The 25,622-nt window shown below is 42.3% G+C and overlaps 18 non-coding genes and 1 pseudogene across 18 annotated transcripts; all 19 read right to left on the bottom strand.

The window, feature by feature from the left end:
• Positions 1 to 5,021: 5,021 nt before the first annotated feature.
• LOC135501967 (U5 spliceosomal RNA) lies at positions 5,022 to 5,142 on the bottom strand. Its single transcript, XR_010449707.1, has one exon. It is a non-coding gene; the product is annotated as a U5 spliceosomal RNA (small nuclear RNA).
• A 2,187-nt stretch (positions 5,143 to 7,329) lies between these two features.
• On the bottom strand, positions 7,330 to 7,450 carry LOC135501966 (U5 spliceosomal RNA). The gene has a single exon (XR_010449706.1). It is a non-coding gene; the product is annotated as a U5 spliceosomal RNA (small nuclear RNA).
• A 401-nt stretch (positions 7,451 to 7,851) lies between these two features.
• Positions 7,852 to 7,970, bottom strand: LOC135501945 (5S ribosomal RNA; annotated as a pseudogene).
• A 1,764-nt stretch (positions 7,971 to 9,734) lies between these two features.
• LOC135501964 (U5 spliceosomal RNA) lies at positions 9,735 to 9,855 on the bottom strand. Its single transcript, XR_010449705.1, has one exon. It is a non-coding gene; the product is annotated as a U5 spliceosomal RNA (small nuclear RNA).
• Positions 9,856 to 10,248: 393 nt separating this feature from the next.
• LOC135501944 (5S ribosomal RNA) lies at positions 10,249 to 10,367 on the bottom strand. The gene has a single exon (XR_010449688.1). It is a non-coding gene; the product is annotated as a 5S ribosomal RNA (ribosomal RNA).
• Positions 10,368 to 11,696: 1,329 nt separating this feature from the next.
• LOC135501963 (U5 spliceosomal RNA) lies at positions 11,697 to 11,817 on the bottom strand. Its single transcript, XR_010449704.1, has one exon. It is a non-coding gene; the product is annotated as a U5 spliceosomal RNA (small nuclear RNA).
• Positions 11,818 to 13,533: 1,716 nt separating this feature from the next.
• LOC135501962 (U5 spliceosomal RNA) lies at positions 13,534 to 13,654 on the bottom strand. Its single transcript, XR_010449703.1, has one exon. It is a non-coding gene; the product is annotated as a U5 spliceosomal RNA (small nuclear RNA).
• Positions 13,655 to 14,055: 401 nt separating this feature from the next.
• Positions 14,056 to 14,174, bottom strand: LOC135501943 (5S ribosomal RNA). The gene has a single exon (XR_010449687.1). It is a non-coding gene; the product is annotated as a 5S ribosomal RNA (ribosomal RNA).
• Positions 14,175 to 15,504: 1,330 nt separating this feature from the next.
• On the bottom strand, positions 15,505 to 15,625 carry LOC135501961 (U5 spliceosomal RNA). Its single transcript, XR_010449702.1, has one exon. It is a non-coding gene; the product is annotated as a U5 spliceosomal RNA (small nuclear RNA).
• Positions 15,626 to 16,026: 401 nt separating this feature from the next.
• LOC135501942 (5S ribosomal RNA) lies at positions 16,027 to 16,145 on the bottom strand. Its single transcript, XR_010449686.1, has one exon. It is a non-coding gene; the product is annotated as a 5S ribosomal RNA (ribosomal RNA).
• Positions 16,146 to 17,473: 1,328 nt separating this feature from the next.
• LOC135501960 (U5 spliceosomal RNA) lies at positions 17,474 to 17,594 on the bottom strand. Its single transcript, XR_010449701.1, has one exon. It is a non-coding gene; the product is annotated as a U5 spliceosomal RNA (small nuclear RNA).
• A 401-nt stretch (positions 17,595 to 17,995) lies between these two features.
• On the bottom strand, positions 17,996 to 18,114 carry LOC135501941 (5S ribosomal RNA). The gene has a single exon (XR_010449685.1). It is a non-coding gene; the product is annotated as a 5S ribosomal RNA (ribosomal RNA).
• A 1,326-nt stretch (positions 18,115 to 19,440) lies between these two features.
• On the bottom strand, positions 19,441 to 19,561 carry LOC135501959 (U5 spliceosomal RNA). The gene has a single exon (XR_010449700.1). It is a non-coding gene; the product is annotated as a U5 spliceosomal RNA (small nuclear RNA).
• Positions 19,562 to 19,962: 401 nt separating this feature from the next.
• On the bottom strand, positions 19,963 to 20,081 carry LOC135501940 (5S ribosomal RNA). The gene has a single exon (XR_010449684.1). It is a non-coding gene; the product is annotated as a 5S ribosomal RNA (ribosomal RNA).
• A 1,326-nt stretch (positions 20,082 to 21,407) lies between these two features.
• On the bottom strand, positions 21,408 to 21,528 carry LOC135501957 (U5 spliceosomal RNA). Its single transcript, XR_010449698.1, has one exon. It is a non-coding gene; the product is annotated as a U5 spliceosomal RNA (small nuclear RNA).
• Positions 21,529 to 21,929: 401 nt separating this feature from the next.
• On the bottom strand, positions 21,930 to 22,048 carry LOC135501939 (5S ribosomal RNA). The gene has a single exon (XR_010449683.1). It is a non-coding gene; the product is annotated as a 5S ribosomal RNA (ribosomal RNA).
• A 1,326-nt stretch (positions 22,049 to 23,374) lies between these two features.
• Positions 23,375 to 23,495, bottom strand: LOC135501956 (U5 spliceosomal RNA). Its single transcript, XR_010449697.1, has one exon. It is a non-coding gene; the product is annotated as a U5 spliceosomal RNA (small nuclear RNA).
• Positions 23,496 to 23,896: 401 nt separating this feature from the next.
• On the bottom strand, positions 23,897 to 24,015 carry LOC135501938 (5S ribosomal RNA). The gene has a single exon (XR_010449682.1). It is a non-coding gene; the product is annotated as a 5S ribosomal RNA (ribosomal RNA).
• A 1,325-nt stretch (positions 24,016 to 25,340) lies between these two features.
• Positions 25,341 to 25,461, bottom strand: LOC135501955 (U5 spliceosomal RNA). Its single transcript, XR_010449696.1, has one exon. It is a non-coding gene; the product is annotated as a U5 spliceosomal RNA (small nuclear RNA).
• Between the last annotated feature and the right edge of the window lie 161 nt (positions 25,462 to 25,622).

Below are 25,622 nucleotides of genomic sequence, written 5' to 3'. Positions count from 1 at the left end.
CGTTTCCAAAGTGAATGCATGAGGACAACCCATTTGTGTCGTATATCACTGGAAACGCCCGATTCCCCTGATTCTGCAGGATGTTAAATCGGGCATTTTATTTCTTTAAATAAATCATATGCGTCGCAATATTGCCAATTGGGCCACGATATCAAAACAGACCATCAGACCACAGACACTTGAGAGTTGTGGTTACACCTACCAATTATAGATGGCATGTTGGTATACTGCGTTGTTGCCTGACGGGATTTACAAGTATTTATGACTTGTTAATGGCATTCGCAAACAGCAGGGCTATTATTAAGCCGCTATACATCCGTGTCCAACCGTTTGTCATGTACGGTGGCTGTAAAAGGCCACGCAAAATCTTTTTTTTAGAATGCCCGAATTTATTTTTTATAACTCGAGCGCTCGACTTATAACTCGAGCGCTCGACTTATATCTCGAGCGCTCGACTTATATCTCGAGCGCTCGACTTACGTAAAGGTCACGCAAAATCTTTTTTAGAATGCCCGAGTTTATTTTTCATAACTCGAGCGCTCGAGTTATCATAACGACCAGACGGATGATGACGTATTTCAATTAGGTAAGACTATACCACTATCGCCGTATCCACAGAATTAGGTCGCAGATACACTAGCATGACTAGTAGCCTCTGTGCCGATACACCATCACCAAGCATCACTATCAGTGTTGATACAGCAGCTAGCAGTAGTGTCCCGATAGCCGATAGCCAGAATAGCCGGTCGTTTATGGCTGGCGGGAGTGGACAAATATCTGAATTAAGGGTCGGGATAAATCAGATTTATACCACGACTATATTCATAATAGTAGACAGCCAATCAGAACCCCGCATTTCATGAATTATGGTGACCATTAAATCTGAATTATACCACGACATAAATGAATCAACCCACGACTATAATCGTTTTAGACCCACGACTATATTCGTAATAGCAGACAGCCAATCAGAGAGCCGAATTTATGGACGGAAGTGCGATTTATGCCGCACCATAAATGATACGATTGCCACCTTCTGATTGGTCTAAATATGCCACACCACAATTCCTATTTATGCCGTGGCATAATTGTGAATTCTGCCGCGCCATTATTCACGAGATCCGATGCTTTGATTGGTTGATTTATGCCGTGGCATAATTCTGAATTTTGTCCACTCGCGCCAGCCATAGTCGTTTATGGCTGGCGCGAGTGGACAGAATTCAGAATTATGCCACGGCATAAATAGGAATTGTGGTGCACCATAAATCGACCAATCAAAACCTCGGATTTCGTGAATTATGCCGCGGCATAAATAGGAATTGTGGACGGAAGTGTCATTTATGGAGGACGGAAGTAAATCAGAATTGTGGTGCACCATAAATCAACCAATCAAAACATCGGATCTCTAACATCCGGCGTCCATAAATAGCACTTCCGGCGTCCATATATCGCACTTCCGGCGTCCATAAATCGCACTTCCGTCCATAAATTCGGCTCTCTGATTGGCTGTCTGCTATTAGGAATATAGTCGTGGGTCTAAAACGATTATAGTCGTGGGTTGATTCATTTATGTCGTGGTATAATTCAGATTTAATGGTCACCATAATTCATGAAATGCGGGGTTCTGATTGGCTGTCTACTATTATGAATATAGTCGTGGTATAAATCTGATTTATCCCGACCCTTAATTCAGATATTTGTCCACTCCCGCCAGCCATAGTCGTTTATAGTTTCTTTGCTGTAAGTCGAGCGCTCGAGATATAAGTCGAGCGCTCGAGTTATAAAAATTAAATTCGGGCATTCTAAAAAAAGATTTCGCGTGGCCTTTTACAGCCACCGTAGTCATGAGAGATCTTATCACACCATTATTGTTATCACAATACTGTCACTGCGGAGAAAGTATAGATCGGAGACCTATTATTGCGAATTCGTGTTGTACAGAGACTTGTCCATTAAAGGGGCACTATAGGCAGCATCTTGGTAGGCAACATAAAGTTACACAAAGTAGCCAGTGAGTCTCTCACCTCTCACAGTTTGTCCTAACCTAGTCACGCCTGTAACAGGGATACATTCAGTGATGAATCAAATAAGACCTAATGCCCTTACTCTGTTTATAAGTCAGCTAAAGTTGGCCAATTTGACCCCCTGCTCCTACATAGTCCCCCTTTAATGGGAAACTATAGGCAACAGCTAGGTAGGCAAGATAAAGTTACACAAAGTCGCCAATAAGGGTCTCTCACACAACAGTATGTTGAAACTATGCACACGTGTTCGAGTAAGTGATAAATCTAACTCCTCCCCCCCCCCAACCAACCCCACCCAAACGAACGGCCACCCCTTTAAAGGGAGATCGACTATATAACCCACTCGTACTCGTATGGTTTTTGCAGGTCAGTCGTCAGTTGGAGTAGGTCTAGTTACTCAACGGTAATTCAGTACGTATTTCCGTAGTTGGCGTACGCCTTATTCCAATAATCCCAAGAACGGGCATCAGAGAAGCTAGGATAGCAGCCAACGCCATCTATAATTGTTCCAAGAAACCATGATCCAATGAATCGACCGCTATTTTGATATCGTCATTATGATCGCTCCGCCTGTTCGCGTGGTGGCGTGGTGGTGGCGTGGTACCCGTGGTGGCGTGGTGCAAATACCGCCTGCCAAATATTATACATTTCTTCCTGAATAATTCTTACAGTAACCATTCTTCCATGAAAGACAGTTGCTTAAGCTACACAAAAATCAAAAAAAATCGAGGGTCAACCTTTGAACTTTTGAGATATGTTGAATTTTGCACAAATCAGCGATAAACGCACCAACTGGCACTGGACGGCATTTCAACACGGGACCGACGCACATCGCAAGATCAGTGTACACATACGTCGGCAACAACAGTATAAATGCGTAGTTTCTTGTTAGCGCCTATTGAGTAGCGCTCTAGGTTTCAGAAACTCCATAAAAACATGTCTTTGCCAAAACAACTGCTGAATCAACACTGACATACTGTAAGGACTGAGAAATCAATGATTTAATGAACTACGGTGAGGAGGGGGGGGGGAGGGAGGGGTGCGCATGAATAATAAAAAAACTCCCTAATGAGACCTTACAACGCCGGTGTTCTCGAAGGAGTCAAACACGCGAGAACGCGTTCGGGAACCGTCCCTGTTCCCAAATCTACGAAAGCCCAGAAGGCTCATTCAAAATTCAAAATTCAAACCTGACTTCAATACTGAACCGTTGATTTCAGTATTGAAATCAGATATTTTCAAATAAGAAAACAACAATCATACATTAACAAACGTACAAATTATTCTAGCGCACTGTTTTAACATTTGACCTCCCTCTTTAGTGTCTTGAATGATTTGTTCACTTATCTTTGCAGGATTACTGAATAAAACATTCAATATTTCAATATTGAACCGCTGGCTTCAAGATTGAATATTGAACCTTAAACTTCAGTATTGAACCCGAACTTCAATATTGAACCCCAATTTCAATATTGAACCCCTGTTTATTCCACTGTTGCGGCCCCTCCGCATTAGCCTAGATACCATTGGCCTAATTACCATTGCATTAGCCACGCCTCCCGCGCTACTTTAAAAGCCAATCGGCTTTATTGTATTGTATGTATTTCCTGTTGTATCATTTACCATGCATGTGAGTTAGTTGAGAATAAACCTTCATAGGATATAGATCAAACCCTTGTCTTCTCGTTCGCCATCAGCTCAACTCTGTGTTCATGCGCACATCCACCATATAGTTTACTTTGTCTTTTTAGACTACGACATTTTAATACTACGGCCTGAAAAGGAGCACGATCCCTTACAAACTGAAATCTTTTCAGAAATGTCGGATGCCATGCTCAACACGCGTGACTGATGGAGTGATGGAGGCGGGGGTTCAATATTGAAGTCCTGGTTCAATGTTAAAATTTGTGTTCAATGTTGAAGTGGTTTACTGTGATTATTGAAATCATGCTTTATCAAGTTATCCTACAAAGATAAGTGAAAAATCATCCAGGATACTAAAGCGGGGGGGGGGGGGTTAAAATCAACAAATCAACAAATCATTCAAGACTAAAGAGGGAGGTCAAATATAAAAATAGTGGGCTAGAATAATGTATTTGTACGTGTGATAATTTATGGTTGATGTTTTCTTATTTGAAAATATCTGATTTCAATATTGAAATCAACGGTTCAGTATTGAAGTCAGGTTTGAATTTGAAATTTGAATATTGAATGAGTCTCCTTGGTTTTCGTAGTTTTCCCGTGGTTCCGATAGGGTAGTTATGACAACAGTACTAACTCATTCGAGACCCGGGAACATGTTCGCCTGTTCTCGGTCCGTTCCAGAACATTGGAGAACAGGAAGTCGAATACACCCTACAACTACAAACTCGTCCCAGTGCCGGAATTAAAAAATTTCAGAAACTGGAATTGATTAATTGCCGCCATTTTGGATGTCGGCATCCTGAGATTCAGGGTTTGATGATCCTACGTCATCCACTGCACTACTGTACATCTTATTCAGGTCGAATTAGTGCAACTTTCTCTCATAAAACGTTTATTCGTGAGAGAAAATATCTTTCCGATCCCGTAAAATCGAGAAAAGGAGTTCCTATTACAAAATCGACCTGGATTATCTTAATTGATATTATTCAAAATTAAAAAAACACACCAAAATGTTGTTTGCAAATCAAATGACTAACATTCGAGGTGGTATTCGGGCATGACAGGGCTTTTTAAGCAGCGCATTTATCATATTTCATATATTTTTTGTCCCATGATTGCCGCCGGTCATCTGTGCAAGTGTGTGGAGGGTCGGCAGCAAGCTGACAAGGCCTTTGCCTTCTTTTAATTACCAACCTATGTGACTTGATTGTCCTTGTCAGACCTGGTGGAATTATCATGACTTTTGTTATCCACCCCTCCCCCTTTCGACCAATCCCCGATATGGTGGGGGGGGATTTATTAGTCCCCATATCACCTTGAGGTTAGGGGGATTGGTCTTCCTTTGGTATTAACTACCCTGACAACGGCAGGGCTACAAAAAATGTCTATAGACTCATTAGAGTGTTCCTCTCCACGGAAATCTTTAGTAAAAGGCGAAAGATTTATGCGTGGGATTGAAGAGAAACCAGAGTGATGTGGTGAAGTCAGAGTTGTCTAGAGTTTGCCAAGTTCTTCATTATGCGCTTGGTTTTGGATAATGAGATACCTAGTAGTTTTTGATTCTCTAGACAACAGGAAAGCGTTGCAAGCTAAAAACTATTAATAACCAACACTTGCCACTATTGCCAAAAATGTTTTGATGTTGCGACTTTAAATTTTTGATGATACAATCAACATATTATTCAGCTCGTTGTGAGTTATGGCCCCATGCACGGCGTACATCCATGTCGGCCGTGCCAATTGCGGATTCAAAAAACATATAAGAAAGAACACCGACGCCTGCGTTATCTAACTTTGACCTTTAGTCAGTTCTAGCCGACTTAACCCTGCAATAATATTGGTCGATTATGCAAAAAGAAAAGGAAAAAAACCAAAAGTCTACAACACGTGGTATTCCGAGGCGGTCACCCATCCACGTACTAACCACGCTCGACGTTGCTTAAAGCGAACTGGAACCGCCGAGCCAGTTCGTATGACCTCGTTTTCATTTCCCGCGTATCGGGTGATCAGAACGAGGCATGAATGAAACATGGCGCCTAGCTGTCAATCATTGAGTGACGTCACTACTATGGAATTTACTACGAAAACTCATGAATGAAAGATCGCATGACTCACGTGATTCTCACATGATTCTCAATGATAACAAATTGAACTGCGCATGCTCGGGCACTGGGGGCGGAGCTACAAATTTGAACTTGAATATGAAGTTGGAAGTTCGACTTTCTCGGGCGGTGAAAGTCGAAAAGTTGAATAAATCGCTCTTCGGTTCCAGTTCCCTTTAACTTCGGTGATCGGACGAGAACCGGTGTTTTCAACGTGATATGGTCGTAGACATCGGAGGCAGACTTTTTGGGCTACTCATAACAGTAGGCCAGCGACGTAACCATCTTTTCGACAGTATACATGTGACAGTATATATTCAAAGTGTTTTGGCAGTAGTGGGCCTACTGTAACACTGATTGCCATTTGAGAGTCTCGAAATCGTGCAGTTTTACAACGAACCGAAATTCCGGATGGTCAGTAGTGACACCTGTGTATTTGTTTCGCCACTAAACATCTCGAGCAAACCGTGGTGTCTTGCAAAAGTGTATTTCCCTTTCCCTCGCCCATCGAACATGCAGTGCCTGACTTCACTTCACCTCCCCGAAACACAAACATTACAGGTTTGATCAGTAAGGTAAGCCGTACGAGGAGCCCACGAAACATCATGGAAAAGGTAAACGGAGACTATAGGTTGATAACCAGGCGGGCGAGATTACGTTACTCGATCGAAGTCAGCAACATATGTTTGTTCTATCTCCTAATAGCGCTTCTTCTTTAGACGAGCCCGAGTTCCGTAACATCGAAATAATCTACCAGATACAACCGTTTTGTCATCGATACGGCTGCTTCTCGTGCCTATAGTCCCCCTTTAAAAGAAAACGACAGCGCTCCGAGGCTTTGCAGTACACCGGAGTCATGGGCTCAGTACGCAATTATATCTGCTATATCGTCCGTGTACATAATATTAATGTATACATACATTTTCGTGATTTAAAAAAAATCAAAGCTTCGAACTTTGCAGAAGTGCAGTCATATATCTTGTCAATGTCATCAGTGAATTTGTAAAAGTTCCAATGATTCAAAATTTTATTGTTTTATTTGCGTTTTCATGAGACATGTCAGAATATGACACAATACGCGGCCGTGTTTACTGCCCGTGAGAGAAAATATCTTTCCGATCCCGTAAAATCGAGAAAAGGAGTTCCTATTACAAAATCGACCTGGATTATCTTAGTTGATATTATTCAAAATTAAAAAAACACACCAAAATGTTGTTTGCAAATCAAATGACTAACATTCGAGGCGGTATTCGGGCATGACAGGGCTTTTTAAGCAGCGCATTTATCATATTTCATATATTTTTTGTCCCATGATTGCCGCCGGTCATCTGTGCAAGTGTGTGGAGGGTCGGCAGCAAGCTGACAAGGCCTTTGCCTTCTTTTAATTACCAACCTATGTGACTTGATTGTCCTTGTCAGACCTGGTGGAATTATCATGACTTTTGTTATCCACCCCTCCCCCTTTCGACTAATCCCCGATATGGTGGGGGGGGGGGGCGGATTTATTAGTCCCCATATCACCTTGAGGTTAGGGGGATTGGTCTTCCTTTGGTATTAACTACCCTGACAACGGCAGGGCTACAAAAAATGTCTATAGACTCATTAGAGTGTTCCTCTCCACGGAAATCTTTAGTAAAAGGCGAAAGATTTATGCGTGGGATTGAAGAGAAACCAGAGTGATGTGGTGAAGTCAGAGTTGTCTAGAGTTTGCCAAGTTCTTCATTATGCGCTTGGTTTTGGATAATGAGATACCTAGTAGTTTTTGATTCTCTAGACAACAGGAAAGCGTTGCAAGCTAAAAACTATTAATAACCAACACTTGTCACTATTGCCAAAAATGTTTTGATGTTGCGACTTTAAATTTTTGATGATACAATCAACATATTATTCAGCTCGTTGTGAGTTATGGCCCCATGCACGGCGTACATCCATGTCGGCCGTGCCAATTGCGGATTCAAAAAACATATAAGAAAGAACACCGACGCCTGCGTTATCTAACTTTGACCTTTAGTCAGTTCTAGCCGACTTAACCCTGCAATAATATTGGTCGATTATGCAAAAAGAAAAGGAAAAAAACCAAAAGTCTACAACACGTGGTATTCCGAGGCGGTCACCCATCCACGTACTAACCACGCTCGACGTTGCTTAACTTCGGTGATCGGACGAGAACCGGTGTTTTCAACGTGACTAGTTGGTACCCGTCCTACGGACGGGTTGTACTGGTACGGGCATTGTCAATTGAGTATTTCTTTGAACACCCACTGCCGCTACCCCGAGAAGTCAAGTTAGCCCAAGGTCTGCTGATTGTCGCACTCCCCGAGACTTCTCACCGAACACACATCCAAATGACCGAAGACAGATATAGATGCGCGATCCACGGCTGACTCGGAAATGAACACGGGGTGGTTTACCATGTCAAATGGATTTGTCACAAAATCACCAATATCTGAGCAAAAAGCACTTAAAAACTCGAGAAGATCCCCAAATATTCTCGGTTTCGGTGGTGCAGCCGCAAGATGGCAATGACGGTAACTCACAGTGGAAAAATCACGTCATTCGACCAAAGGAGTAAGCTGAAATCGGTACCTCAGTTGTCCATGGCCAACTCCGAATTTTATTATAGATATGGTCGTAGACATCGGAGGCAGACTTTTTGGGCTACTCATAACAGTAGGCCAGCGACGTAACCATCTTTTCGACAGTATACATGTGACAGTATATATTCAAAGTGTTTTGGCAGTAGTGGGCCTACTGTAACACTGATTGCCATTTGAGAGTCTCGAAATCGTGCAGTTTTACAACGAACCGAAATTCCGGATGGTCAGTAGTGACACCTGTGTATTTGTTTCGCCACTAAACATCTCGAGCAAAACGTGGTGTCTTGCAAAAGTGTCTTTCCCTTTCCCTCGCCCATCGAACATGCAGTGCCTGACTTCACTTCACCTCCCCGAAACACAAACATTACAGGTTTGATCAGTAAGGTAAGCCGTACGAGGAGCCCACGAAACATCATGGAAAAGGTAAACGGAGACTATAGGTTGATAACCAGGCGGGCGAGATTACGTTACTCGATCGAAGTCACCAACATATGTTTGTTCTATCTCCTAATAGCGCTTCTTCTTTAGACGAGCCCGAGTTCCGTAACATCGAAATGATCTACCAGATACAACCGTTTTGTCATCGATACGGCTGCTTCTCGTGCCTATAGTCCCCCTTTAAAAGAAAACGACAGCGCTCCGAGGCTTTGCAGTACACCGGAGTCATGGGCTCAGTACGCAATTATATCTGCTATATCGTCCGTGTACATAATATTAATGTATACATACATTTTCGTGATTTAAAAAAAATCAAAGCTTCGAACTTTGCAGAAGTGCAGTCATATATCTTGTCAATGTCATCAGTGAATTTGTAAAAGTTCCAATGATTCAAAATTTTATTGTTTTATTTGCGTTTTCATGAGACATGTCAGAATATGACACAATACGCGGCCGTGTTTACTGCCCGTGAGAGAAAATATCTTTCCGATCCCGTAAAATCGAGAAAAGGAGTTCCTATTACAAAATCGACCTGGATTATCTTAGTTGATATTATTCAAAATTAAAAAAACACACCAAAATGTTGTTTGCAAATCAAATGACTAACATTCGAGGCGGTATTCGGGCATGACAGGGCTTTTTAAGCAGCGCATTTATCATATTTCATATATTTTTTGTCCCATGATTGCCGCCGGTCATCTGTGCAAGTGTGTGGAGGGTCGGCAGCAAGCTGACAAGGCCTTTGCCTTCTTTTAATTACCAACCTATGTGACTTGATTGTCCTTGTCAGACCTGGTGGAATTATCATGACTTTTGTTATCCACCCCTCCCCCTTTCGACTAATCCCCGATATGGTGGGGGGGGGGGCGGATTTATTAGTCCCCATATCACCTTGAGGTTAGGGGGATCGGTCTTCCTTTGGTATTAACTACCCTGACAACGGCAGGGCTACAAAAAATGTCTATAGACTCATTAGAGTGTTCCTCTCCACGGAAATCTTTAGTAAAAGGCGAAAGATTTATGCGTGGGATTGAAGAGAAACCAGAGTGAAGTCAGAGTTGTCTAGAGTTTGCCAAATTCTTCATTATGCGCTTGGTTTTGGATAATGAGATACCTAGTAGTTTTTGATTCTCTAGACAACAGGAAAGCGTTGCAAGCTAAAAACTATTAATAACCAACACTTGTCACTATTGCCAAAAATGTTTTGATGTTGCGACTTTAAATTTTTGATGATACAATCAACATATTATTCAGCTCGTTGTGAGTTATGGCCCCATGCACGGCGTACATCCATGTCGGCCGTGCCAATTGCGGATTCAAAAAACATATAAGAAAGAACACCGACGCCTGCGTTATCTAACTTTGACCTTTAGTCAGTTCTAGCCGACTTAACCCTGCAATAATATTGGTCGATTATGCAAAAAGAAAAGGAAAAAAACCAAAAGTCCACAACACGTGGTATTCCGAGGCGGTCACCCATCCACGTACTAACCACGCTCGACGTTGCTTAACTTCGGTGATCGGACGAGAACCGGTGTTTTCAACGTGATATGGTCGTAGACATCGGAGGCAGACTTTTTGGGCTACTCATAACAGTAGGCCAGCGACGTAACCATCTTTTCGACAGTATACATGTGACAGTATATATTCAAAGTGTTTTGGCAGTAGTGGGCCTACTGTAACACTGATTGCCATTTGAGAGTCTCGAAATCGTGCAGTTTTACAACGAACCGAAATTCCGGATGGTCAGTAGTGACACCTGTGTATTTGTTTCGCCACTAAACATCTCGAGCAAACCGTGGTGTCTTGCAAAAGTGTCTTTCCCTTTCCCTCGCCCATCGAACATGCAGTGCCTGACTTCACTTCACCTCCCCGAAACACAAACATTACAGGTTTGATCAGTAAGGTAAGCCGTACGAGGAGCCCACGAAACATCATGGAAAAGGTAAACGGAGACTATAGGTTGATAACCAGGCGGGCGAGATTACGTTACTCGATCGAAGTCACCAACATATGTTTGTTCTATCTCCTAATAGCGCTTCTTCTTTAGACGAGCCCGAGTTCCGTAACATCGAAATAATCTACCAGATACAACCGTTTTGTCATCGATACGGCTGCTTCTCGTGCCTATAGTCCCCCTTTAAAAGAAAACGACAGCGCTCCGAGGCTTTGCAGTACACCGGAGTCATGGGCTCAGTACGCAATTATATCTGCTATATCGTCCGTGTACATAATATTAATGTATACATACATTTTCGTGATTTAAAAAAAATCAAAGCTTCGAACTTTGCAGAAGTGCAGTCATATATCTTGTCAATGTCATCAGTGAATTTGTAAAAGTTCCAATGATTCAAAATTTTATTGTTTTATTTGCGTTTTCATGAGACATGTCAGAATATGACACAATACGCGGCCGTGTTTACTGCCCGTGAGAGAAAATATCTTTCCGATCCCGTAAAATCGAGAAAAGGAGTTCCTATTACAAAATCGACCTGGATTATCTTAGTTGATATTATTCAAAATTAAAAAAACACACCAAAATGTTGTTTGCAAATCAAATGACTAACATTCGAGGCGGTATTCGGGCATGACAGGGCTTTTTAAGCAGCGCATTTATCATATTTCATATATTTTTTGTCCCATGATTGCCGCCGGTCATCTGTGCAAGTGTGTGGAGGGTCGGCAGCAAGCTGACAAGGCCTTTGCCTTCTTTTAATTACCAACCTATGTGACTTGATTGTCCTTGTCAGACCTGGTGGAATTATCATGACTTTTGTTATCCACCCCTCCCCCTTTCGACTAATCCCCGATATGGTGGGGGGGGGGGGGCGGATTTATTAGTCCCCATATCACCTTGAGGTTAGGGGGATCGGTCTTCCTTTGGTATTAACTACCCTGACAACGGCAGGGCTACAAAAAATGTCTATAGACTCATTAGAGTGTTCCTCTCCACGGAAATCTTTAGTAAAAGGCGAAAGATTTATGCGTGGGATTGAAGAGAAACCAGAGTGATGTGGTGAAGTCAGAGTTGTCTAGAGTTTGCCAAGTTCTTCATTATGCGCTTGGTTTTGGATAATGAGATACCTAGTAGTTTTTGATTCTCTAGACAACAGGAAAGCGTTGCAAGCTAAAAACTATTAATAACCAACACTTGCCACTATTGCCAAAAATGTTTTGATGTTGCGACTTTAAATTTTTGATGATACAATCAACATATTATTCAGCTCGTTGTGAGTTATGGCCCCATGCACGGCGTACATCCATGTCGGCCGTGCCAATTGCGGATTCAAAAAACATATAAGAAAGAACACCGACGCCTGTGTTATCTAACTTTGACCTTTAGTCAGTTCTAGCCGACTTAACCCTGCAATAATATTGGTCGATTATGCAAAAAGAAAAGGAAAAAAACCAAAAGTCTACAACACGTGGTATTCCGAGGCGGTCACCCATCCACGTACTAACCAGTATACATGTGACAGTATATATTCAAAGTGTTTTGGCAGTAGTGGGCCTACTGTAACACTGATTGCCATTTGAGAGTCTCGAAATCGTGCAGTTTTACAACGAACCGAAATTCCGGATGGTCAGTAGTGACACCTGTGTATTTGTTTCGCCACTAAACATCTCGAGCAAACCGTGGTGTCTTGCAAAAGTGTCTTTCCCTTTCCCTCGCCCATCGAACATGCAGTGCCTGACTTCACTTCACCTCCCCGAAACACAAACATTACAGGTTTGATCAGTAAGGTAAGCCGTACGAGGAGCCCACGAAACATCATGGAAAAGGTAAACGGAGACTATAGGTTGATAACCAGGCGGGCGAGATTACGTTACTCGATCGAAGTCACCAACATATGTTTGTTCTATCTCCTAATAGCGCTTCTTCTTTAGACGAGCCCGAGTTCCGTAACATCGAAATAATCTACCAGATACAACCGTTTTGTCATCGATACGGCTGCTTCTCGTGCCTATAGTCCCCCTTTAAAAGAAAACGACAGCGCTCCGAGGCTTTGCAGTACACCGGAGTCATGGGCTCAGTACGCAATTATATCTGCTATATCGTCCGTGTACATAATATTAATGTATACATACATTTTCGTGATTTAAAAAAAATCAAAGCTTCGAACTTTGCAGAAGTGCAGTCATATATCTTGTCAATGTCATCAGTGAATTTGTAAAAGTTCCAATGATTCAAAATTTTATTGTTTTATTTGCGTTTTCATGAGACATGTCAGAATATGACACAATACGCGGCCGTGTTTACTGCCCGTGAGAGAAAATATCTTTCCGATCCCGTAAAATCGAGAAAAGGAGTTCCTATTACAAAATCGACCTGGATTATCTTAGTTGATATTATTCAAAATTAAAAAAACACACCAAAATGTTGTTTGCAAATCAAATGACTAACATTCGAGGCGGTATTCGGGCATGACAGGGCTTTTTAAGCAGCGCATTTATCATATTTCATATATTTTTTGTCCCATGATTGCCGCCGGTCATCTGTGCAAGTGTGTGGAGGGTCGGCAGCAAGCTGACAAGGCCTTTGCCTTCTTTTAATTACCAACCTATGTGACTTGATTGTCCTTGTCAGACCTGGTGGAATTATCATGACTTTTGTTATCCACCCCTCCCCCTTTCGACTAATCCCCGATATGGTGGGGGGGGGGGGCGGATTTATTAGTCCCCATATCACCTTGAGGTTAGGGGGATCGGTCTTCCTTTGGTATTAACTACCCTGACAACGGCAGGGCTACAAAAAATGTCTATAGACTCATTAGAGTGTTCCTCTCCACGGAAATCTTTAGTAAAAGGCGAAAGATTTATGCGTGGGATTGAAGAGAAACCAGAGTGATGTTGTGAAGTCAGAGTTGTCTAGAGTTTGCCAAGTTCTTCATTATGCGCTTGGTTTTGGATAATGAGATACCTAGTAGTTTTTGATTCTCTAGACAACAGGAAAGCGTTGCAAGCTAAAAACTATTAATAACCAACACTTGCCACTATTGCCAAAAATGTTTTGATGTTGCGACTTTAAATTTTTGATGATACAATCAACATATTATTCAGCTCGTTGTGAGTTATGGCCCCATGCACGGCGTACATCCATGTCGGCCGTGCCAATTGCGGATTCAAAAAACATATAAGAAAGAACACCGACGCCTGTGTTATCTAACTTTGACCTTTAGTCAGTTCTAGCCGACTTAACCCTGCAATAATATTGGTCGATTATGCAAAAAGAAAAGGAAAAAAACCAAAAGTCTACAACACGTGGTATTCCGAGGCGGTCACCCATCCACGTACTAACCACGCTCGACGTTGCTTAACTTCGGTGATCGGACGAGAACCGGTGTTTTCAACGTGATATGGTCGTAGACATCGGAGGCAGACTTTTTGGGCTACTCATAACAGTAGGCCAGCGACGTAACCATCTTTTCGACAGTATACATGTGACAGTATATATTCAAAGTGTTTTGGCAGTAGTGGGCCTACTGTAACACTGATTGCCATTTGAGAGTCTCGAAATCGTGCAGTTTTACAACGAACCGAAATTCCGGATGGTCAGTAGTGACACCTGTGTATTTGTTTCGCCACTAAACATCTCGAGCAAACCGTGGTGTCTTGCAAAAGTGTCTTTCCCTTTCCCTCGCCCATCGAACATGCAGTGCCTGACTTCACTTCACCTCCCCGAAACACAAACATTACAGGTTTGATCAGTAAGGTAAGCCGTACGAGGAGCCCACGAAACATCATGGAAAAGGTAAACGGAGACTATAGGTTGATAACCAGGCGGGCGAGATTACGTTACTCGATCGAAGTCACCAACATATGTTTGTTCTATCTCCTAATAGCGCTTCTTCTTTAGACGAGCCCGAGTTCCGTAACATCGAAATAATCTACCAGATACAACCGTTTTGTCATCGATACGGCTGCTTCTCGTGCCTATAGTCCCCCTTTAAAAGAAAACGACAGCGCTCCGAGGCTTTGCAGTACACCGGAGTCATGGGCTCAGTACGCAATTATATCTGCTATATCGTCCGTGTACATAATATTAATGTATACATACATTTTCGTGATTTAAAAAAAATCAAAGCTTCGAACTTTGCAGAAGTGCAGTCATATATCTTGTCAATGTCATCAGTGAATTTGTAAAAGTTCCAATGATTCAAAATTTTATTGTTTTATTTGCGTTTTCATGAGACATGTCAGAATATGACACAATACGCGGCCGTGTTTACTGCCCGTGAGAGAAAATATCTTTCCGATCCCGTAAAATCGAGAAAAGGAGTTCCTATTACAAAATCGACCTGGATTATCTTAGTTGATATTATTCAAAATTAAAAAAACACACCAAAATGTTGTTTGCAAATCAAATGACTAACATTCGAGGCGGTATTCGGGCATGACAGGGCTTTTTAAGCAGCGCATTTATCATATTTCATATATTTTTTGTCCCATGATTGCCGCCGGTCATCTGTGCAAGTGTGTGGAGGGTCGGCAGCAAGCTGACAAGGCCTTTGCCTTCTTTTAATTACCAACCTATGTGACTTGATTGTCCTTGTCAGACCTGGTGGAATTATCATGACTTTTGTTATCCACCCCTCCCCCTTTCGACTAATCCCCGATATGGTGGGGGGGGGGGGGGCGGATTTATTAGTCCCCATACCACCTTGAGGTTAGGGGGATCGGTCTTCCTTTGGTATTAACTACCCTGACAACGGCAGGGCTACAAAAAATGTCTATAGACTCATTAGAGTGTTCCTCTCCACGGAAATCTTTAGTAAAAGGCGAAAGATTTATGCGTGGGATTGAAGAGAAACCAGAGTGATGTTGTGAAGTCAGAGTTGTCTAGAGTTTGCCAAGTTCTTCATTATGCGCTTGGTTTTGGATAATGAGATACCTAGTAGTTTTTGATTCTCTAGACAACAGGAAAGCGTTGCAAGCTAAAAACTATTAATAACCAACACTTGCCACTATTGCCAAAAATGTTTTGATGTTGCGACTTTAAATTTTTGATGATACAATCAACATATTATTCAGCTCGTTGTGAGTTATGGCCCCATGCACGGCGTACATCCATGTCGGCCGTGCCAATTGCGGATTCAAAAAACATATAAGAAAGAACACCGACGCCTGTGTTATCTAACTTTGACCTTTAGTCAGTTCTAGCCGACTTAACCCTGCAATAATATTGGTCGATTATGCAAAAAGAAAAGGAAAAAAACCAAAAGTCTACAACACGTGGTATTCCGAGGCGGTCACCCATCCACGTACTAACCACGCTCGACGTTGCTTAACTTCGGTGATCGGACGAGAACCGGTGTTTTCAACGTGATATGGTCGTAGACATCGGAGGCAGACTTTTTGGGCTACTCATAACAGTAGGCCAGCGACGTAACCATCTTTTCGACAGTATACATGTGACAGTATATATTCAAAGTGTTTTGGCAGTAGTGGGCCTACTGTAACACTGATTGCCATTTGAGAGTCTCGAAATCGTGCAGTTTTACAACGAACCGAAATTCCGGATGGTCAGTAGTGACACCTGTGTATTTGTTTCGCCACTAAACATCTCGAGCAAACCGTGGTGTCTTGCAAAAGTGTCTTTCCCTTTCCCTCGCCCATCGAACATGCAGTGCCTGACTTCACTTCACCTCCCCGAAACACAAACATTACAGGTTTGATCAGTAAGGTAAGCCGTACGAGGAGCCCACGAAACATCATGGAAAAGGTAAACGGAGACTATAGGTTGATAACCAGGCGGGCGAGATTACGTTACTCGATCGAAGTCACCAACATATGTTTGTTCTATCTCCTAATAGCGCTTCTTCTTTAGACGAGCCCGAGTTCCGTAACATCGAAATAATCTACCAGATACAACCGTTTTGTCATCGATACGGCTGCTTCTCGTGCCTATAGTCCCCCTTTAAAAGAAAACGACAGCGCTCCGAGGCTTTGCAGTACACCGGAGTCATGGGCTCAGTACGCAATTATATCTGCTATATCGTCCGTGTACATAATATTAATGTATACATACATTTTCGTGATTTAAAAAAAATCAAAGCTTCGAACTTTGCAGAAGTGCAGTCATATATCTTGTCAATGTCATCAGTGAATTTGTAAAAGTTCCAATGATTCAAAATTTTATTGTTTTATTTGCGTTTTCATGAGACATGTCAGAATATGACACAATACGCGGCCGTGTTTACTGCCCGTGAGAGAAAATATCTTTCCGATCCCGTAAAATCGAGAAAAGGAGTTCCTATTACAAAATCGACCTGGATTATCTTAGTTGATATTATTCAAAATTAAAAAAACACACCAAAATGTTGTTTGCAAATCAAATGACTAACATTCGAGGCGGTATTCGGGCATGACAGGGCTTTTTAAGCAGCGCATTTATCATATTTCATATATTTTTTGTCCCATGATTGCCGCCGGTCATCTGTGCAAGTGTGTGGAGGGTCGGCAGCAAGCTGACAAGGCCTTTGCCTTCTTTTAATTACCAACCTATGTGACTTGATTGTCCTTGTCAGACCTGGTGGAATTATCATGACTTTTGTTATCCACCCCTCCCCCTTTCGACTAATCCCCGATATGGTGGGGGGGGGGGGCGGATTTATTAGTCCCCATATCACCTTGAGGTTAGGGGGATCGGTCTTCCTTTGGTATTAACTACCCTGACAACGGCAGGGCTACAAAAAATGTCTATAGACTCATTAGAGTGTTCCTCTCCACGGAAATCTTTAGTAAAAGGCGAAAGATTTATGCGTGGGATTGAAGAGAAACCAGAGTGATGTTGTGAGGTCAGAGTTGTCTAGAGTTTGCCAAGTTCTTCATTATGCGCTTGGTTTTGGATAATGAGATACCTAGTAGTTTTTGATTCTCTAGACAACAGGAAAGCGTTGCAAGCTAAAAACTATTAATAACCAACACTTGCCACTATTGCCAAAAATGTTTTGATGTTGCGACTTTAAATTTTTGATGATACAATCAACATATTATTCAGCTCGTTGTGAGTTATGGCCCCATGCACGGCGTACATCCATGTCGGCCGTGCCAATTGCGGATTCAAAAAACATATAAGAAAGAACACCGACGCCTGTGTTATCTAACTTTGACCTTTAGTCAGTTCTAGCCGACTTAACCCTGCAATAATATTGGTCGATTATGCAAAAAGAAAAGGAAAAAAACCAAAAGTCTACAACACGTGGTATTCCGAGGCGGTCACCCATCCACGTACTAACCACGCTCGACGTTGCTTAACTTCGGTGATCGGACGAGAACCGGTGTTTTCAACGTGATATGGTCGTAGACATCGGAGGCAGACTTTTTGGGCTACTCATAACAGTAGGCCAGCGACGTAACCATCTTTTCGACAGTATACATGTGACAGTATATATTCAAAGTGTTTTGGCAGTAGTGGGCCTACTGTAACACTGATTGCCATTTGAGAGTCTCGAAATCGTGCAGTTTTACAACGAACCGAAATTCCGGATGGTCAGTAGTGACACCTGTGTATTTGTTTCGCCACTAAACATCTCGAGCAAACCGTGGTGTCTTGCAAAAGTGTCTTTCCCTTTCCCTCGCCCATCGAACATGCAGTGCCTGACTTCACTTCACCTCCCCGAAACACAAACATTACAGGTTTGATCAGTAAGGTAAGCCGTACGAGGAGCCCACGAAACATCATGGAAAAGGTAAACGGAGACTATAGGTTGATAACCAGGCGGGCGAGATTACGTTACTCGATCGAAGTCACCAACATATGTTTGTTCTATCTCCTAATAGCGCTTCTTCTTTAGACGAGCCCGAGTTCCGTAACATCGAAATAATCTACCAGATACAACCGTTTTGTCATCGATACGGCTGCTTCTCGTGCCTATAGTCCCCCTTTAAAAGAAAACGACAGCGCTCCGAGGCTTTGCAGTACACCGGAGTCATGGGCTCAGTACGCAATTATATCTGCTATATCGTCCGTGTACATAATATTAATGTATACATACATTTTCGTGATTTAAAAAAAATCAAAGCTTCGAACTTTGCAGAAGTGCAGTCATATATCTTGTCAATGTCATCAGTGAATTTGTAAAAGTTCCAATGATTCAAAATTTTATTGTTTTATTTGCGTTTTCATGAGACATGTCAGAATATGACACAATACGCGGCCGTGTTTACTGCCCGTGAGAGAAAATATCTTTCCGATCCCGTAAAATCGAGAAAAGGAGTTCCTATTACAAAATCGACCTGGATTATCTTAGTTGATATTATTCAAAATTAAAAAAACACACCAAAATGTTGTTTGCAAATCAAATGACTAACATTCGAGGCGGTATTCGGGCATGACAGGGCTTTTTAAGCAGCGCATTTATCATATTTCATATATTTTTTGTCCCATGATTGCCGCCGGTCATCTGTGCAAGTGTGTGGAGGGTCGGCAGCAAGCTGACAAGGCCTTTGCCTTCTTTTAATTACCAACCTATGTGACTTGATTGTCCTTGTCAGACCTGGTGGAATTATCATGACTTTTGTTATCCACCCCTCCCCCTTTCGACTAATCCCCGATATGGTGGGGGGGGGGCGGATTTATTAGTCCCCATATCACCTTGAGGTTAGGGGGATCGGTCTTCCTTTGGTATTAACTACCCTGACAACGGCAGGGCTACAAAAAATGTCTATAGACTCATTAGAGTGTTCCTCTCCACGGAAATCTTTAGTAAAAGGCGAAAGATTTATGCGTGGGATTGAAGAGAAACCAGAGTGATGTTGTGAAGTCAGAGTTGTCTAGAGTTTGCCAAGTTCTTCATTATGCGCTTGGTTTTGGATAATGAGATACCTAGTAGTTTTTGATTCTCTAGACAACAGGAAAGCGTTGCAAGCTAAAAACTATTAATAACCAACACTTGCCACTATTGCCAAAAATGTTTTGATGTTGCGACTTTAAATTTTTGATGATACAATCAACATATTATTCAGCTCGTTGTGAGTTATGGCCCCATGCACGGCGTACATCCATGTCGGCCGTGCCAATTGCGGATTCAAAAAACATATAAGAAAGAACACCGACGCCTGCGTTATCTAACTTTGACCTTTAGTCAGTTCTAGCCGACTTAACCCTGCAATAATATTGGTCGATTATGCAAAAAGAAAAGGAAAAAAACCAAAAGTCTACAACACGTGGTATTCCGAGGCGGTCACCCATCCACGTACTAACCACGCTCGACGTTGCTTAACTTCGGTGATCGGACGAGAACCGGTGTTTTCAACGTGATATGGTCGTAGACATCGGAGGCAGACTTTTTGGGCTACTCATAACAGTAGGCCAGCGACGTAACCATCTTTTCGACAGTATACATGTGACAGTATATATTCAAAGTGTTTTGGCAGTAGTGGGCCTACTGTAACACTGATTGCCATTTGAGAGTCTCGAAATCGTGCAGTTTTACAACGAACCGAAATTCCGGATGGTCAGTAGTGACACCTGTGTATTTGTTTCGCCACTAAACATCTCGAGCAAACCGTGGTGTCTTGCAAAAGTGTCTTTCCCTTTCCCTCGCCCATCGAACATGCAGTGCCTGACTTCACTTCACCTCCCCGAAACACAAACATTACAGGTTTGATCAGTAAGGTAAGCCGTACGAGGAGCCCACGAAACATCATGGAAAAGGTAAACGGAGACTATAGGTTGATAACCAGGCGGGCGAGATTACGTTACTCGATCGAAGTCACCAACATATGTTTGTTCTATCTCCTAATAGCGCTTCTTCTTTAGACGAGCCCGAGTTCCGTAACATCGAAATAATCTACCAGATACAACCGTTTTGTCATCGATACGGCTGCTTCTCGTGCCTATAGTCCCCCTTTAAAAGAAAACGACAGCGCTCCGAGGCTTTGCAGTACACCGGAGTCATGGGCTCAGTACGCAATTATATCTGCTATATCGTCCGTGTACATAATATTAATGTATACATACATTTTCGTGATTTAAAAAAAATCAAAGCTTCGAACTTTGCAGAAGTGCAGTCATATATCTTGTCAATGTCATCAGTGAATTTGTAAAAGTTCCAATGATTCAAAATTTTATTGTTTTATTTGCGTTTTCATGAGACATGTCAGAATATGACACAATACGCGGCCGTGTTTACTGCCCGTGAGAGAAAATATCTTTCCGATCCCGTAAAATCGAGAAAAGGAGTTCCTATTACAAAATCGACCTGGATTATCTTAGTTGATATTATTCAAAATTAAAAAAACACACCAAAATGTTGTTTGCAAATCAAATGACTAACATTCGAGGCGGTATTCGGGCATGACAGGGCTTTTTAAGCAGCGCATTTATCATATTTCATATATTTTTTGTCCCATGATTGCCGCCGGTCATCTGTGCAAGTGTGTGGAGGGTCGGCAGCAAGCTGACAAGGCCTTTGCCTTCTTTTAATTACCAACCTATGTGACTTGATTGTCCTTGTCAGACCTGGTGGAATTATCATGACTTTTGTTATCCACCCCTCCCCCTTTCGACTAATCCCCGATATGGTGGGGGGGGGGCGGATTTATTAGTCCCCATACCACCTTGAGGTTAGGGGGATCGGTCTTCCTTTGGTATTAACTACCCTGACAACGGCAGGGCTACAAAAAATGTCTATAGACTCATTAGAGTGTTCCTCTCCACGGAAATCTTTAGTAAAAGGCGAAAGATTTATGCGTGGGATTGAAGAGAAACCAGAGTGATGTTGTGAAGTCAGAGTTGTCTAGAGTTTGCCAAGTTCTTCATTATGCGCTTGGTTTTGGATAATGAGATACCTAGTAGTTTTTGATTCTCTAGACAACAGGAAAGCGTTGCAAGCTAAAAACTATTAATAACCAACACTTGCCACTATTGCCAAAAATGTTTTGATGTTGCGACTTTAAATTTTTGATGATACAATCAACATATTATTCAGCTCGTTGTGAGTTATGGCCCCATGCACGGCGTACATCCATGTCGGCCGTGCCAATTGCGGATTCAAAAAACATATAAGAAAGAACACCGACGCCTGTGTTATCTAACTTTGACCTTTAGTCAGTTCTAGCCGACTTAACCCTGCAATAATATTGGTCGATTATGCAAAAAGAAAAGGAAAAAAACCAAAAGTCTACAACACGTGGTATTCCGAGGCGGTCACCCATCCACGTACTAACCACGCTCGACGTTGCTTAACTTCGGTGATCGGACGAGAACCGGTGTTTTCAACGTGATATGGTCGTAGACATCGGAGGCAGACTTTTTGGGCTACTCATAACAGTAGGCCAGCGACGTAACCATCTTTTCGACAGTATACATGTGACAGTATATATTCAAAGTGTTTTGGCAGTAGTGGGCCTACTGTAACACTGATTGCCATTTGAGAGTCTCGAAATCGTGCAGTTTTACAACGAACCGAAATTCCGGATGGTCAGTAGTGACACCTGTGTATTTGTTTCGCCACTAAACATCTCGAGCAAACCGTGGTGTCTTGCAAAAGTGTCTTTCCCTTTCCCTCGCCCATCGAACATGCAGTGCCTGACTTCACTTCACCTCCCCGAAACACAAACATTACAGGTTTGATCAGTAAGGTAAGCCGTACGAGGAGCCCACGAAACATCATGGAAAAGGTAAACGGAGACTATAGGTTGATAACCAGGCGGGCGAGATTACGTTACTCGATCGAAGTCACCAACATATGTTTGTTCTATCTCCTAATAGCGCTTCTTCTTTAGACGAGCCCGAGTTCCGTAACATCGAAATAATCTACCAGATACAACCGTTTTGTCATCGATACGGCTGCTTCTCGTGCCTATAGTCCCCCTTTAAAAGAAAACGACAGCGCTCCGAGGCTTTGCAGTACACCGGAGTCATGGGCTCAGTACGCAATTATATCTGCTATATCGTCCGTGTACATAATATTAATGTATACATACATTTTCGTGATTTAAAAAAAATCAAAGCTTCGAACTTTGCAGAAGTGCAGTCATATATCTTGTCAATGTCATCAGTGAATTTGTAAAAGTTCCAATGATTCAAAATTGTATTGTTTTATTTGCGTTTTCATGAGACATGTCAGAATATGACACAATACGCGGCCGTGTTTACTGCCCGTGAGAGAAAATATCTTTCCGATCCCGTAAAATCGAGAAAAGGAGTTCCTATTACAAAATCGACCTGGATTATCTTAGTTGATATTATTCAAAATTAAAAAAACACACCAAAATGTTGTTTGCAAATCAAATGACTAACATTCGAGGCGGTATTCGGGCATGACAGGGCTTTTTAAGCAGCGCATTTATCATATTTCATATATTTTTTGTCCCATGATTGCCGCCGGTCATCTGTGCAAGTGTGTGGAGGGTCGGCAGCAAGCTGACAAGGCCTTTGCCTTCTTTTAATTACCAACCTATGTGACTTGATTGTCCTTGTCAGACCTGGTGGAATTATCATGACTTTTGTTATCCACCCCTCCCCCTTTCGACTAATCCCCGATATGGTGGGGGGGGGGCGGATTTATTAGTCCCCATACCACCTTGAGGTTAGGGGGATCGGTCTTCCTTTGGTATTAACTACCCTGACAACGGCAGGGCTACAAAAAATGTCTATAGACTCATTAGAGTGTTCCTCTCCACGGAAATCTTTAGTAAAAGGCGAAAGATTTATGCGTGGGATTGAAGAGAAACCAGAGTGATGTTGTGAAGTCAGAGTTGTCTAGAGTTTGCCAAGTTCTTCATTATGCGCTTGGTTTTGGATAATGAGATACCTAGTAGTTTTTGATTCTCTAGACAACAGGAAAGCGTTGCAAGCTAAAAACTATTAATAACCAACACTTGCCACTATTGCCAAAAATGTTTTGATGTTGCGACTTTAAATTTTTGATGATACAATCAACATATTATTCAGCTCGTTGTGAGTTATGGCCCCATGCACGGCGTACATCCATGTCGGCCGTGCCAATTGCGGATTCAAAAAACATATAAGAAAGAACACCGACGCCTGTGTTATCTAACTTTGACCTTTAGTCAGTTCTAGCCGACTTAACCCTGCAATAATATTGGTCGATTATGCAAAAAGAAAAGGAAAAAAACCAAAAGTCTACAACACGTGGTATTCCGAGGCGGTCACCCATCCACGTACTAACCACGCTCGACGTTGCTTAACTTCGGTGATCGGACGAGAACCGGTGTTTTCAACGTGATATGGTCGTAGACATCGGAGGCAGACTTTTTGGGCTACTCATAACAGTAGGCCAGCGACGTAACCATCTTTTCGACAGTATACATGTGACAGTATATATTCAAAGTGTTTTGGCAGTAGTGGGCCTACTGTAACACTGATTGCCATTTGAGAGTCTCGAAATCGTGCAGTTTTACAACGAACCGAAATTCCGGATGGTCAGTAGTGACACCTGTGTATTTGTTTCGCCACTAAACATCTCGAGCAAACCGTGGTGTCTTGCAAAAGTGTCTTTCCCTTTCCCTCGCCCATCGAACATGCAGTGCCTGACTTCACTTCACCTCCCCGAAACACAAACATTACAGGTTTGATCAGTAAGGTAAGCCGTACGAGGAGCCCACGAAACATCATGGAAAAGGTAAACGGAGACTATAGGTTGATAACCAGGCGGGCGAGATTACGTTACTCGATCGAAGTCACCAACATATGTTTGTTCTATCTCCTAATAGCGCTTCTTCTTTAGACGAGCCCGAGTTCCGTAACATCGAAATAATCTACCAGATACAACCGTTTTGTCATCGATACGGCTGCTTCTCGTGCCTATAGTCCCCCTTTAAAAGAAAACGACAGCGCTCCGAGGCTTTGCAGTACACCGGAGTCATGGGCTCAGTACGCAATTATATCTGCTATATCGTCCGTGTACATAATATTAATGTATACATACATTTTCGTGATTTAAAAAAAATCAAAGCTTCGAACTTTGCAGAAGTGCAGTCATATATCTTGTCAATGTCATCAGTGAATTTGTAAAAGTTCCAATGATTCAAAATTTTATTGTTTTATTTGCGTTTTCATGAGACATGTCAGAATATGACACAATACGCGGCCGTGTTTACTGCCCGTGAGAGAAAATATCTTTCCGATCCCGTAAAATCGAGAAAAGGAGTTCCTATTACAAAATCGACCTGGATTATCTTAGTTGATATTATTCAAAATTAAAAAAACACACCAAAATGTTGTTTGCAAATCAAATGACTAACATTCGAGGCGGTATTCGGGCATGACAGGGCTTTTTAAGCAGCGCATTTATCATATTTCATATATTTTTTGTCCCATGATTGCCGCCGGTCATCTGTGCAAGTGTGTGGAGGGTCGGCAGCAAGCTGACAAGGCCTTTGCCTTCTTTTAATTACCAACGTATGTGACTTGATTGTCCTTGTCAGACCTGGTGGAATTATCATGACTTTTGTTATCCACCCCTCCCCCTTTCGACTAATCCCCGATATGGTGGGGGGGGGCGGATTTATTAGTCCCCATATCACCTTGAGGTTAGGGGGATCGGTCTTCCTTTGGTATTAACTACCCTGACAACGGCAGGGCTACAAAAAATGTCTATAGACTCATTAGAGTGTTCCTCTCCACGGAAATCTTTAGTAAAAGGCGAAAGATTTATGCGTGGGATTGAAGAGAAACCAGAGTGAAGTCAGAGTTGTCTAGAGTTTGCCAAATTCTTCATTATGCGCTTGGTTTTGGATAATGAGATACCTAGTAGTTTTTGATTCTCTAGACAACAGGAAAGCGTTGCAAGCTAAAAACTATTAATAACCAACACTTGTCACTATTGCCAAAAATGTTTTGATGT

Source organism: Lineus longissimus, chromosome 17, assembly GCF_910592395.1.
Source record: "Lineus longissimus chromosome 17, tnLinLong1.2, whole genome shotgun sequence".
Taxonomy (NCBI): Eukaryota; Metazoa; Nemertea; class Pilidiophora; order Heteronemertea; family Lineidae; genus Lineus; species Lineus longissimus.
Note: the sequence above shows the minus strand (reverse complement) of the source record. Positions and strands in the feature narration are given on the sequence as shown.